The 14,086-nt window shown below is 36.2% G+C and overlaps 1 pseudogene; it reads left to right on the top strand.

Moving 5' to 3' along the window:
• LOC140245197 (uncharacterized) overlaps nt 1–11,412 on the top strand; it is a 30,125-nt pseudogene extending 18,713 nt beyond the window's left edge.
• The last annotated feature ends 2,674 nt before the right edge of the window (nt 11,413–14,086 follow it).

Here is a 14,086-nt window from a genome sequence, read left to right on the forward strand (position 1 = left end):
TTCACAGTCCCAAAACTCCCGTTTGTAGCTATATTTATCTTTCGCTTTGGAAATTAAGGGGTGGGGGCATCGGGCGCAACTACTGGCAATTACTGTCAGCAACATTACGAGAATGGCATAACGATTCAATGCGAGCGAGCGAAGCGAGCGAGCTTGAAAATTTTGACATTCTAGAGTCCAACAACTGCCGTTGTAGCTATGTTTTTCGCTTTAGAAATTTAGGGGGAGGCGCACCGGGCTCAACTGCTGGATGCGAGCGAGCGAAGCGAGCGAGCTTGAAAATTGTGACATTTTACAGTCCAAAAGCTGCCGTTTGTAACCATATTTTTCCCCTTTTATTCATATATATAATACATGTATATATACATATTTAGTTTATTTTATTTGTTTATTAATTTATTTTTATTATCATTATTATTATTATTTTTTTTTTTTTGGGGGGGGGGGGGCTTTTTGGGGGGGCAAAAATGCGTTTTGCCCCCCCACTTTTTGGATTGGGGGGGGGGGGCGGCCGCCCCCCCTGCCCCCCCACTTCCGGCGCCTATGTTTTCGACTTATTATAAATAGATTAAACTACAAAACGGTCGCGTGTGGCTAAAATCATTGCAACTCAATGATCGCGAAATCATTTTGACTTGTGAACTTAAGAAAGAAATGAACTGACAAAAAAAAAAAGACTTCTAAACGTATATAAATAATTGACAGAACGACTAGGGCCAAAAATTAGCATATTATGAAGAATTCATACAAAACTAGAACCAAAAAATACTAGACAGTCGACATCATCGTAATACGAGATATAATTTTGTTTGGACTGCTTCTTTGAAATGCTGCAAACATCAAAAACCGAACATCATAACGTTTATTTACAATTTCTGGCGAATGCTAAATTAGAGAGAGAGAGAGAGAGAGAGAGATAAAAAGAACTTCTGCCATATGTCTTGTTTATTCGCTTTATTGCAGCGTATTTCATTGTCGAAGTTTAAATTCTATAATACATGTTGGTAACAAGCACATGAGAACTTGCACATTCGATTCCCAAAAACCATAAAATCACTGGGGTCCGTAAAAGAGGTTACGTAATACATACGAAGGGCATCACTAATAATGCATTCTATGGACCGGTTTAGAAAAAAAAAAAAAAAAACTTTCTCTGTCCGTAATTGATCTTTGATGTTCTCCATTTACTAATGCTCATAATCCCCGACTTTTCAGATGGCGTCTACGAGCGCGTCTAGGAATGTTTTTGTATCAAAATCCTGTCTATTCATGGAGGTACAATGTAACCTGATACTCTCGGCAACTGGTCTATTTAAGGTATTCTTGCCTATAACACGCGCACATGTTACGCTGTGTCTCACCATTTTGTTTGTTTCTTGGTTTTGTTTCAACAATTTTCATAATGTTGACAAGAGCCTTATGGGATGTTCAATATTCAAATAAATCATTGCATATTTCTTGCTATCTTTGACAACTAATGATGGCTAAATCTGCAAAATCCATGCTTTTGCGGTACCTGCCAGCCGGCCCGAAATTTTTTTGTATAAAGAAATTTGCTCTCTGAAATTATCCATCATGACTGCCTCCAGATTTCGACCATAATTATATGATTGAGGTTTCCATGGGATGAATAAAAGAGATCAACGAGCGCATTTGTGATACCACTGTAGGGGGTTAAATGCAGGTAATTTTATGTGCAATCTTACAATTGACTTATAACTCTAACGTAGTGCCGGGAAGATATTGTTCACTACGTATCACATGAAAAAAGATTTCACACAGTGAAAGGACATGTATGATAAAAAGTCATCACTAGCCGGAAAGATTATTGTTTTGTTGAATTAATATATTTGGTAGAACATTTATGAGCTCTTCCGGTCTTCAGACGAAACATTGGAGTATAAGCGATAAGAAGAAAGATTGAGAGAGAGAGAGAGAGAGGGAGAGAGGGAGAGAGAGAGAAATGATTCGTCTTCTGAAATTTGTTTGATGGATGTAATCCGAACACAATTTTGCAAACGAAAAAAAAAAATGTAATGTTATACACAGCTAGGTTTGCCTGTAGTCTGTGTTATCGCAACATTTTTAAAGATTTTATATATATATATATATATATATATATATATATATATATATATAATACAGGCAAAGTATCTTGGAGAAGTGATTGTCACCATCAATGATGATATTCAATCCACACATTTGTAGATGGGAATGAAGAATTGGATAACTGGAAAGAGAGGGAGAGAGATTGAGGGGGGGGGGGGAGAGAAGAGAAATATGGTGGTCTTTTAAATTTTGTTTGATGGTAATCCGAACACATTTTTGCAATCGAAATGTAATGTTACACAATGTTGAGGAGGTTAAAAGATTATTTGATGTATTTTATCAAATTTCTGGTTTAAAAGTTAATAATGAGAAAACGTATGTGTTGTTATTAGGTATTCCGAGGGAGGAATGTGTGTTGCCTTTTGGTAGAGTAGAACATGTGGTAAAAATATTAGGAATATATTTTTCTCTGAACCCTGATGTTAAAGAAGTTATGGATTATAAGGAGATTTTGAGTAAGATGAAGAGATTATTATCATGGTGGAAACAGTGGGATTTAACGCTGATGGGGAAAGTTCAATTAGTAAAGATTTTTGATTTACCAAAGCTGATTTATATCTCTTCACTCATGGTAACACCTGATTGAGTATTTAAGGAGTTACATGAGGTGGTGTTTGATTTTATCTGGAGGGGTAGAGATAAAATAAAAAGGAATATTTTGTATTTAGATTATGATAGGGGAGGATTAAAGTTCATTAATTTTTGAGTGTTTATTAAAGCACAAAGAATAATGTGGATTAAGCGTTTGATTTTAGGGGATCATAGTATGAAGTGGAAGTTATGTTTTAAGTTTTTCACTAAATCGATGGGAGGTATTTTGATTTTTTATAGTACGGCGATTTTAGGGTTGTTGAGGTTAACTTTACCAGAATTTTACAATGATATGTTGCAGGTTTGGATGGGAGGTAGAAGTTTGATTCTGAAAGAGGATTAAAAAAGGAATGAGGTAATTTTTAATAATAAATTTATTTTGATTGATTGACATACAATATTTGATAAAGAGTTATTTCTTAGGAATGTATATAAAGTTCATCATTTGGTAGATGTAAATGGGGAATTTAAAGGGAGAAGGGAGTTTTTAAGATTAGGATTTAGTGAAGAAATGATTGGAAAAATATTTGAAATATTTTTAGCTTTACCGTCATCATGGAAGGGTACATTAAAACAAGAAATGAATATGGAGGATACTCAATTGAAAATTGAATTTTATTTGCAGAATAAAATATATTATAAACAGGATATAACGTCAAAACTTATTTATAAAGCATTGATGAGGGATGGAATTGAAACATCATCGGCATATAACAATTTAGTTGGTTTATATAATTTTGAGGAAATAGATATTAGATTGACTTTTCTAAGGTCTCGTAAGTCTACTCTTGATTGTAAGCTGCGTGAATTTCAATATAAAATGTTGTATGGTTTGATATATACAAAAGCTAAGTTATTTTCTTTTGGTTTTGTAGGAGATAACCAATGTACATTCTGTTATTCTGAGGTTGAGACTTATGAACATTTGTTTTTTTATTGTAGGAAAGTCAATCAGATTTGGAAATTGTGTAGTGAAGTTTTTGTTTTACCCCAGATGCAAAAGTTAGATTGGCAATCTGTTCATGTTGGTATTAAAACGCAGGATATTGGAAAAGGGCAACTCATAAACCATTTGATATTATTGATAAAATGGATGATATTTGTATTTTCGAAGGAAAAGAGCAGGCCCCCATTGATAAGAGAAATTAGAGAAAGAATGTTAGAAAGTCGAGAAGAAGAAAGGAAATTAGCAATGAAACGAGGTACGCTGGCCTTGCACAGCAGGAAATGGAATCAATTAATGACACGATGATTCTTACTTCGCATCTATTGCTACCTTTTTGTGCTTTTTGTTGTTGATTGTTTGGTGAACAGGTTCGGTGTTTGTGGGCGTGTGTGTGTGTGTATGTGTGTGTGTGTGTGTGTGTGTGCACATATGTGTGTGTATCTGTGCTGGAGTGAGGTATACCTGGAGTATGCCTTTCTAGAGGAGGAAGTGTTGATGAGGTTATACGGGTGAGCGATGAAGGGGTAATGTTTTATAGGTATGGATTATGTACAGACACTGATCACGTAGATTTGTAAAGCTTTTGTATGTATGTGTGTGCATAGGTATGTAGGCTTTTTGTTGACCCCTGATACATAGGTATGCAGGCCTTTTGTTTGATCCCTCAGCAATATTTGATTTCATTATCTAATAATTACTGCTGTGACGAGTATACAGGACGCAGTCAATGGATATATTTTGTAATGTGTATTGTACATACATATTGGTATTGCTGACCCATTAGGCATTATCAAAAATTGATCTTATTATTATTGCGGGGATGACTATATTTGTGAAGCAGTTGCTGTGTATTGTATAGTAGAATAATCAGAAATTGACACAATGACAGTCCTAAGAATTATTTTGTAATATTTTGATATACGTTTGAAATGTCACGCAGCAAGCAACACAACTAAATGTTGAATTGTAATCAACGATGGATGATGGAATCGAAATAAAATATTGTTTGAAACAAAACACACGGCTAGGTTTGCCTATAGAATCTGTGTTATGGTAATATTTTTTTAGATTGTGTAAACAATACGGACAAATTTATATCTTGGAGAAGTGATGGCCACCATCAATGATAATATCTGCACGTTTGTAGACGGGAATGAAGAACTGGATAGCTGGAAAGGAAAGTAATGAGATAAAATGAAGGAGCACCAATCGAAGCAAATGTATTATAAAGGAAAAGCAAAATGGCAAAATCGAGAGTACAAAATGGTACAACGTTATGCAAAGATTTTGCAGTCATTTTTGTGTATGTTTGTCTTTCAATTTCATAGTTGATGTTTCAAAATCGCCAACAAAAAATATAGCTCCATGAAGATGTCCACATAGCTTTGTTTTCCTTTCACTATATCCTATTACTTCAAAGATGTAACATGAACACACTTCAATTTAGAATGCCTATCGAGAACTCACATTCGTCTCAATGTGAGAGAGCGTTCCCCCTCCCCCACCCCCAAGCAGAGTCGCAGGTAGCATTTCCGAGTTCGTCGGAGAAGTTCATTCAATTTAGCAACAAAAGCTGAAGCAGAAGAAGTCGACATGACCACGGAAGAATGGCGAGCACATGCCACACAGGTTGGAAGGCCTATAACATCGTTACATCACTTCAGAAAATAAGGAGAAGTCAACAATATGTTTGTTGAAATATACGACATTTCTCCTGACATTCTTCAACCTCTCATAACAGACGTTAAATTCCGCTGAAATGATCTTCTCTTCTGTCAAGAGTGTAAATCAATATTTATTCTATTGTGTATACCAACAATTCCCGATAAGAGACAGAAAATAAAGTACTATTTTCATTCAATATGCATAATGTATAAAGGAAACGAGCATTTGCTGCAATCGTTTATGAATATGAAAATGCTGCAACGTAATTTGATGAAGTCTATAATTCGAATGAATGCATGTACCTAAATGCAGAGGTAGATAGAGAGAAGACACATGCACAATAAATGCTTAAACCACTTTAGTGATAGCACTAAAAATTAATTACATCAATTGAAGCGAAGAACATTTCGTACTCTTATTGCTCGAACTACCTTGCTCCCCAAAAGTCGAGTGTTACAATTGAAGCGCTCCGTAATCGCATCTCCGTCTTTCGCAGAATTGAATGACCGCTTCGCAAATTTTGAGCGCTTTCCACAAATTTGAATGAAAAAATATATTTTTTTTTCGGCATGAGTTGTTATATTCGACTGATTGAAAATAGACTGAACTACAACCAGTCGCATATGGCTAAAATCCTTGCAACACAATGATCGCAAAATCATTTTGACTTATGAACTTACGAAAGAAATGGACTAAAAGACCCAGATTTCTAAACGTTGAAATGATTGAGCGACTACAGCATTATGAAGAATTCATACAAAAATAGAACCAAAAAAAAAAAAGACCAAACAGTCGAAATCACCATTGTCACTATCAACATAATATGAGATAATCTTATCTAATCTGTATGTTTTTTGTAAGGTCTTGTTTATTCTCTTATTGCAGCGTATTTCGTTGTTACATGTCAATTTCCATAATAAATGTTTGGAACATGCACATGAAAACTTGCACATTCGATTCCCAACAACCATAAAGTTATTGGGGTCTACAAAAAGAGGTTACATAATAGATGTGAAGCACATCACTAACGTGCATTCTATGGACCGGTACAGAAAAGAAAAGACTGTCAGTAATCGACCTTTGACCTTCTTTATTATGCTAATAATCCCTGCTGGTCTATTCAAAATATTCTCGCCCATAGCACGTACACATGTGACGCTGTGTTACGCCATGATGAATACTAGTATACGCCTTCGATAAAGTGGCACTATCGACTCTTGCGTTGTTTGTATACAGTACAACCTTTACTCGGTTTGATCTTGGGCAAGTGGTTTCTTTTTTTTTTTTTTTTTGAACGATTTCATAATATAATGAGAATATCATTCATGACAGTAAAACCCTTCAAACAAATTGCTGTTATGATAACACACAGACACACAAACATTCACACACATCACATGCAGGGACACGCAAAATATTTACTTTTGAATTTATTCAATTTGCCGATTTTTGGTAAACCCCAGGACTCGGCTTCGAAAGAAGGCCAATATTTCATGCCAACAGTGGTAATCAGGTCGCCATGCCGAGATGGCTTTCATATGCCGAAATAATTACGACATTATACGTAGTACTGGTATACACGAAGTAGTATGTCACAATACTTTATCATGTACATGTGTGCTAGTAAGATAGGTGCGTGCACGCTACGGTCTTGACCGCCGCACGCACGATTTTCACTTGAGTATGGCAATTTGCATAACAATGCAAATGAGATCGCCAGAGCGTGCGGCTGCGTGGTCGCTCGTCATAGGTCAGGTTCCCAACCGTTGCGAAGGACTGAATGTCGTGAAAATTGCGCTCATGTTTGCCAATATTTTGCTTGTTTATAGACATAAGATATGACCAATCGTCACAAACTGTCCACAAATGGCAACTTTGATGTATGTAGTCCCACAAAATAGAATTCATTTTTAACATAGACATCGTATTGTTGGTGAAATTCTAAGTTTAAAAATGCGTGCTCATTTCACTCTCTCAGCCGAGTATACTCGGGACTAGTCCACAGCCTGGAAAATGTCAACCCGAGTATACTCGGGACACGTCCTAAACGGGTTAAGGGTTTCCTCCGCTTTATTATTTACACGTGTAGGGTTAAAAGTTATCACAATTGAGTTTGACTCGAACATCACTACATACTTTAAATATTTAGGAGCGATGCATATCATACACTATGGGTTGTAACCTTCACGAAAAAAACAAAACAAAACACTTCATACAACCTCTTAAACACTGCTTACACATTGCTACATATTTCCAAAACAATGTAAAGATATCACGAGAAGAAGTATCCCACCATAGCATCCCATTATGACGCTTTATATAATAAAGCATTGTCACCGTATGTATTGGTGTCAACAGGAAAGTTATTTGCTTCATTTTAGGTGGAATTAATACTTTATAGTTATTCTTATGAAAAGAGTAAAATTTTATAAACACAACTGTGAAACTGTGATCATAATCAGACAAAAATATTGCATGTTATGAAATTACGCTAACTTTCACATACTGTTTTTTGAACAGTAAATGTAGATATGTCAGTGAGTGAGCAGATAATGTCATAACATTTTACTCTTTTTTTTCAGAGAAATTGTAAAATGACCCTGAATTCCCATTGCAAGTTGAATATTGATTACAAAGTGAGTAGTTAGATCTCTTATTATATGTAACATGATGTTTGACGTATTTCTCATTATATGTAACATGATGTTTGACGTATATACTTTTGCACATATCTGTTATCCAAAGCCCCACTTTTTCATGAATTCGATTAAACGATCTTTTCTGAAAGTTTCAATAAATGGTCTTTTATCTTTGTGGAAAATAAAACTTTATAAAATGTGCACTAAACATAAACGAAGACAGAGGCCGATTATACACATTATAAGCGAAATGAATTGTATATGTGATTGCAAATTTGCGTAAATTAAAAAATCGATTCATACTTTTCTTGAGTAGTACTGTTGCATGAGGCATATGTTATACGGTAATCGTAATCATTTGATATCATTAGTTTATTGAAATTCCTCAAAAAAATCTCGACCAAACATTATACTCGACAAGAAATATTTATTTAGCACTATTTAACTAACATTGGGACAAACACGCACATATACACACACAGACACACACAGACAGACACATTCCTACACATAAATAATAAAGTAATGATAACTGCAATTGAGAACTTCAAAGGGACCAAAAAAATTCAGGTTTTCCTGTAAATGTTGACGTTAAAGTATAAAAGGCTGTTTAATGCTGTATTCTGTGAGTTGTGTCGCTGGGGTTGTCATGAAGCATCCTGAATAGGGAGAAATTGTTTTCTGCATCTCTCACGTCGTTCACCCAAAAATCTATAATAAAGTATCCAGTGATGTCTTCAATGTTGTGATTAATACATCATCGCACCATTTAAACAGGGAATTGGATATCCTAATGGAAATCCTCTCTGTCACATGCATTTGTGTGATGGTTCAAAAACTGTAAGTAGTGAAGTGAATTCTAGCCCATCTTAGGTATGTTTGGACATGTAGGATTATGACGTAGTAAAAATGTAAATGTCAAAATCATAACACCACTGGAATCACTCAAGTTCTTGCGAGGTTGTTAATTGTAAAAGGAAGTGGTAAAAATCAACAAAGTCAGAGGATTGACTGGAATTGCACGTCTGATACTTCTTAAAAAAAAACCTCCTGTCTTAATTTTAAAGCCAGAAATGGCTTTGTAACGTACATTCAAACATTTATAAAGCTCTTCTGAAGTATGTCACGTTTGTGTGTTTAGGTAATAAATGATACTTATCACTGGTTCTCCTTTCTCTTAAAGTTCTGTCTCACTTTCAGAGTCGAGTTTCTCATTATTATTTTTGCCTCGATTTTTATTGTCTAAATGAAGTTATTTTGCAAGATGAGGAAGTAAGGCATTACTGTAATATCCACATTATTCAATCATACCTGAAACGCTCTATTTGACCCAACTGTTTTCAGATACAAATTCAGTTACAAAAGATGAGCAAATGCACAGAATCAGTCTGTCCTCATATCTACTATTCTCATTGCAGTCTGCCAACACATGCCAGTGATAACTATGGAACAAACTCATTGGTTACTGTATCAAGTCTGGATGTTACTGTGTGCACACAGATATTTATTTATGTATTTATTTATTTATCTATTTATTTATTTATTCATTCATTTATTTATTCAAATCTTAATGAGAGCTGTAAGGGCTGAGCGGGGGGGGGGGGGGGGAGCATGGATCATAGATCTCTTCAACTCATCCCCCCCCCCCCCCCACGCGAAGGAATTCGTCACGGAACCTTCTGAAAGTCATGTTTGTTGAATTTCTCTTTCTGATTTCCCCATCCCTTTTTGAAGACCCTAATAAAGTGGCTTTATACAGTCCTTTTACCTTCAGCGGCCCTGAGCAGTATGCATTGTCTCTCTGTTGTAATGTATTACTATGCAAAACTGAATCTACATGATAAGAGCCACTAGGATAAAGAGGTGATGATATTCATCACTCTTGTGGATCACTTGCATTACTTGGATACTATAAACAAATGACGTTGTTGGTTAGCAACTATAGCAGATACAAAAGTAATTAAACATGATGATGAATACTACATGTACTACTGGACTTCTTATTCATACAATTCATATGATTCATTCCTGATCTCAGCAATGGTTACGTTACGTTCCTCTGCATGTTTCGCTTCCTTTCAAGTGGCTTGAAAATTTTATGAGAGAGGTACGCACAATGAAATTCTGCAGTCCTAATTTTGCAAACGTTATAAATTATCTACATGTACAAACACAGTCCCCCCCCCCACACACACACGCACACACATATAGTTATTAAAATGATGATAACATGGCATTGCCACTTGGCAAACAATTCACAAGTCTTTGAACGTTGAGTGTCAGAGTACAACATGAAGATGGGTATGTTAGGTAGCACGGATAGCAGAAAAGACGTTTCTTTTAAAGTCATCCCTCTGACAGAATGTATCAATCAGCTTTTCATCTGCACCATATAGCTTCTGATACCATGATCTTCTGAATAAACAGAGAAAAAGCTGTATTATAAAGTGTTTCACGCTAATCGTTTCCTGTTTTTTTTTTCCTGAAGTTTATACCTATGTGACATATTCATCTTTCAGGTGCCAATGCTCATCAGACCAAAGTAATTGTATGCATCCTGGGAGCTTCTCTTACTGTCATTTTCGCACTCCTCGTACTATCCACTGCTCACGGTAACCAGTTACGAAAACGGTGAGTCAGAAGCAACAAGAACAAAAAGCAAGGAAAAAACCCGACAAACACTTGTTAATGTATTCGTGGATAGGGAGAAGTAGAGGATTCCGGTTTCCTTCTAATGGAATGCGTATCGTTAAATAGGCAATCTTCTTCCCCTTCTTCATAAGACATTTCAGCACATTCGTGATCATAAATATTGCGTTTGTGTTTTCGGTGTTAACGAAAACTCTTTTTCTTTCTGTATATGTGTATGGCCCATACGTGTAATAGGCATTCCAATGAATCTTTTCTGTCTCATTTTAAACTCTCACTCAAAAATATTACTGTTCAATAGACAAACAAGCAAACATGTAATTAGAAACTTTGTATTTTTCCGGATACAAACATGTCAAAAGGTCTTTAACATGGGATATCTTTGCTGGAATAATACTAGATAAAATCTTGTTGTTTTTTTCGATTTATTTCTGTTTACTTCTTCTCTTTGTGTACATCAGGAGGCACAGACATTCACAAGCTTCAAACCAGCCAAATGACCACTCAAATGAGAGGCAGCTGCAGCATCCGCGGGAGACCGATCGTGGTTTCTCATTGAACCCTACCAGAGCTGATTCCAGCACAGTGAGTTGCCCTTTGACTGACAAATCCAAACTTGGAACTCTTTCCGCTCAACAGGAGAACCCATATCACGTCTACCAAGACATTAGGGAGGTAGACAAAATGCCCTGCCACCATGCTGGAGTAGAGGCAACTTCTCTTACTCACGAATATCTTAGCCTGCAGGAAACACCACTGGAACAAAACGACTGTTATGAGGAACATGAATACGCTACCAGAATATGGAAATAGCGCCATCATTGGCAGTCTCTTCCTAATGGAGGCCTTCCCTTGTCACTGATGTATGATGTAGTTTATGTGTGATGTCATAAAGCTGCGCAGCCTTTTGCAATGTATTCATCATAGGGTGAGATTGTCTGTCATTGAGTTGTTAGAATAAACAGGGGATAACCCTTAAAGGTATTAGCTCACATTTGTAAACCTGCAGCAATTGGTCTCATAGTTAGCATGGAGTTTGGGTATGGTTGCAGTAACACCTGTGCAAAATTTCGTTCCAATTAGTCCATTACTTTCATAAAAATAAATGAAAATGCACCGTAATCCATATGCATGCGTATAACGCTCGCTAGCTCCGGTCCACGCACGTGTTACATGTACAATGTACGTAGCTATAGCCCGCGTTCGTAATTCGATTTTGGGTCGGGCTGACCCGGTTTGAAAATTGATTTTAAAAAGATGATTTTCTCTCTTTTATCGAATGGTATAGACAAAGAGCGACAGGTGAGGTATGTTACTGTTATAACTTGTACTTGAAGTCATATTGGACCTGTTTTATGCAGTTTTGATTTTCGTGGGTTTGCAAATGTGGGCTAGTACCTTTAACGCAAAGGTTTGTTTACCCGGTGGTGCAAGAGCACCGGGGTGATCACTAAAAAAAAGAAAAAAAAATCTGATAAAGACCGCACTGTTGACAGGAAGCCGAACGTTGCCGCCAAACTCAGCGGGAGGACAGAAGAGAGTTCTGTCATATTTCGCTACATTCTGACATTAGGATTGACTGTGTTTGCACTCGCAGACAGGATGCGAAAACGAACATCTCCAGCGAGTATGGCAGACATGTTGAAACGTCCGATTTGAACATGTCACTGCTCAGCGAATATGCCAAGTCATGCAACTCTGACGAATTTGCCCAAGCTCTAGATATCTGTTCAGAGAACGAAAACATGCAAACAAAGCGAGGTCAATCAAGACTCAGAAGATGGCAGACCACGATGAAACAACCGTGCTCTGTCATCTACCGGTCGAGCTTCGCAGCTTACTGTTTCCTCTGAAAGATTGTATTATAGTTGGCCCCTTTTCAACTTAAGTTCTTCAACAGCGATGTCCTCAGACGAGGTCCTTTAATAATATAATATTGCAAGTACTACACAACTAGGAAAATGCAATCTTTATACCTGTGATTGAAACATTGTCAAAAACGTAACACACATTATTATCCATAACTTTGTTTGTTTGTTTGTTTTGTTTGTTTATAAAATCCTTAACGATCAAGCTCCGAAATATTTAGACGCCTGTTTGACTTTATATACACCTACGAGAAATTTGAGGTCATCTAGTGATCCGCTTCGTCTCACATACTCTGTTACTCGCACCTTAGCCGGTCATAGGACATTTACTGTGTCTGCTTCAAAGCACTGGAACAATTTACCACTTACCGTTAGACAGTCTCCATCAGTCAGTGTGTTCAAAAAAGCCTTGAAAACACATCTTTTCAGTAGCAACTAGTTCGTAGCTGTATATATAACATTTATCCAATTATACGGTCGTACATGTTTTGAATTGATTGTAAGCGCTTTGGGCCTTGTGGGAAAAGCGCACTATAAATAATAGTAATAATAATAATAATAATAATAACAATAATAATAATAACTTTATAGATATGTATAGAAAGATGTAAACCAATGTGTCGCTTTAACCAGACCAGTCCAGATGATTGTCCTTCGAACTCTGTTGTAGTTTCTGTTGTAAGTATCCATCGACAAACTACCCATTGTCGAGTACGAGGATACTTTTACGCATTTAGGGTAACGCAATTAGATTTTCGCCCAGTAATTGTAAAAGTAGACTTTTGGCAAATCGAATACATTTATTTCATTTTGTGGAAATATCTGCTCAGGGCGTATAGAGCTGTGTGACATATCACAGTACAACACTCGTACACATTTCGTGGATGTTATATATGCAGAAATGAATTCTATAACGCATGCTATTAACAGTGAAAGATGTGGAAAAATCCATGGCAAAATATGAATTGTAAGAAAAGTACCCATTTATGTATGTCTTTGTGATTTATTTCAACATTTTATTTTCATACCTTTGCCTTTAGACGGACGAGCTGGTGCGTTTCCGCGATCCTACAACAAAAGGGTATATAAAGCTTTCAATCAGATATCATGTAGAAAAATGATGATAGAAGAAAATCGCTTTTAACGTTTATGTGTAGGCCTACTTAATCAGGAGAAAGATGGAGAGACGGGAGACAGAGAGAAAGAGAGAGAGAGAGAGAGAGAGAGAGAGAGAGATTTAATACTGCAGATAAAGTTGAACATTTCTGTATTTTTAGAAAACATAGTTCATCGCATCATCTGCATTTTCCTGTCAATTTTGAATACTCCTTTCTTAATTTTAGATGATATATGCCTTAATCTATTGTCAATTAATAGAAATTATTTTCAGTAGTTTAAAAAAAGCATATCATAAATATCATAAAGTCCTTTCGAGTTTAACCTCTTACAGTTGAAAGAAAAGATACTTCATGAAAGACTGTTAAGTTTTTGTATTAAATGCTCATCAATATATACGTATACATGTACATCTCACCCTATTGTCATTACGTTCGCTATATCGCGTGAAACTTTCTCAGTGTCTGAGCCATGTATGTTATGTTCGTATAATAATATGGCAC

The sequence above is a fragment of the Diadema setosum genome, chromosome 22, assembly GCF_964275005.1.
Source record: "Diadema setosum chromosome 22, eeDiaSeto1, whole genome shotgun sequence".
Lineage (NCBI taxonomy): Eukaryota > Metazoa > Echinodermata > Echinoidea > Diadematoida > Diadematidae > Diadema > Diadema setosum.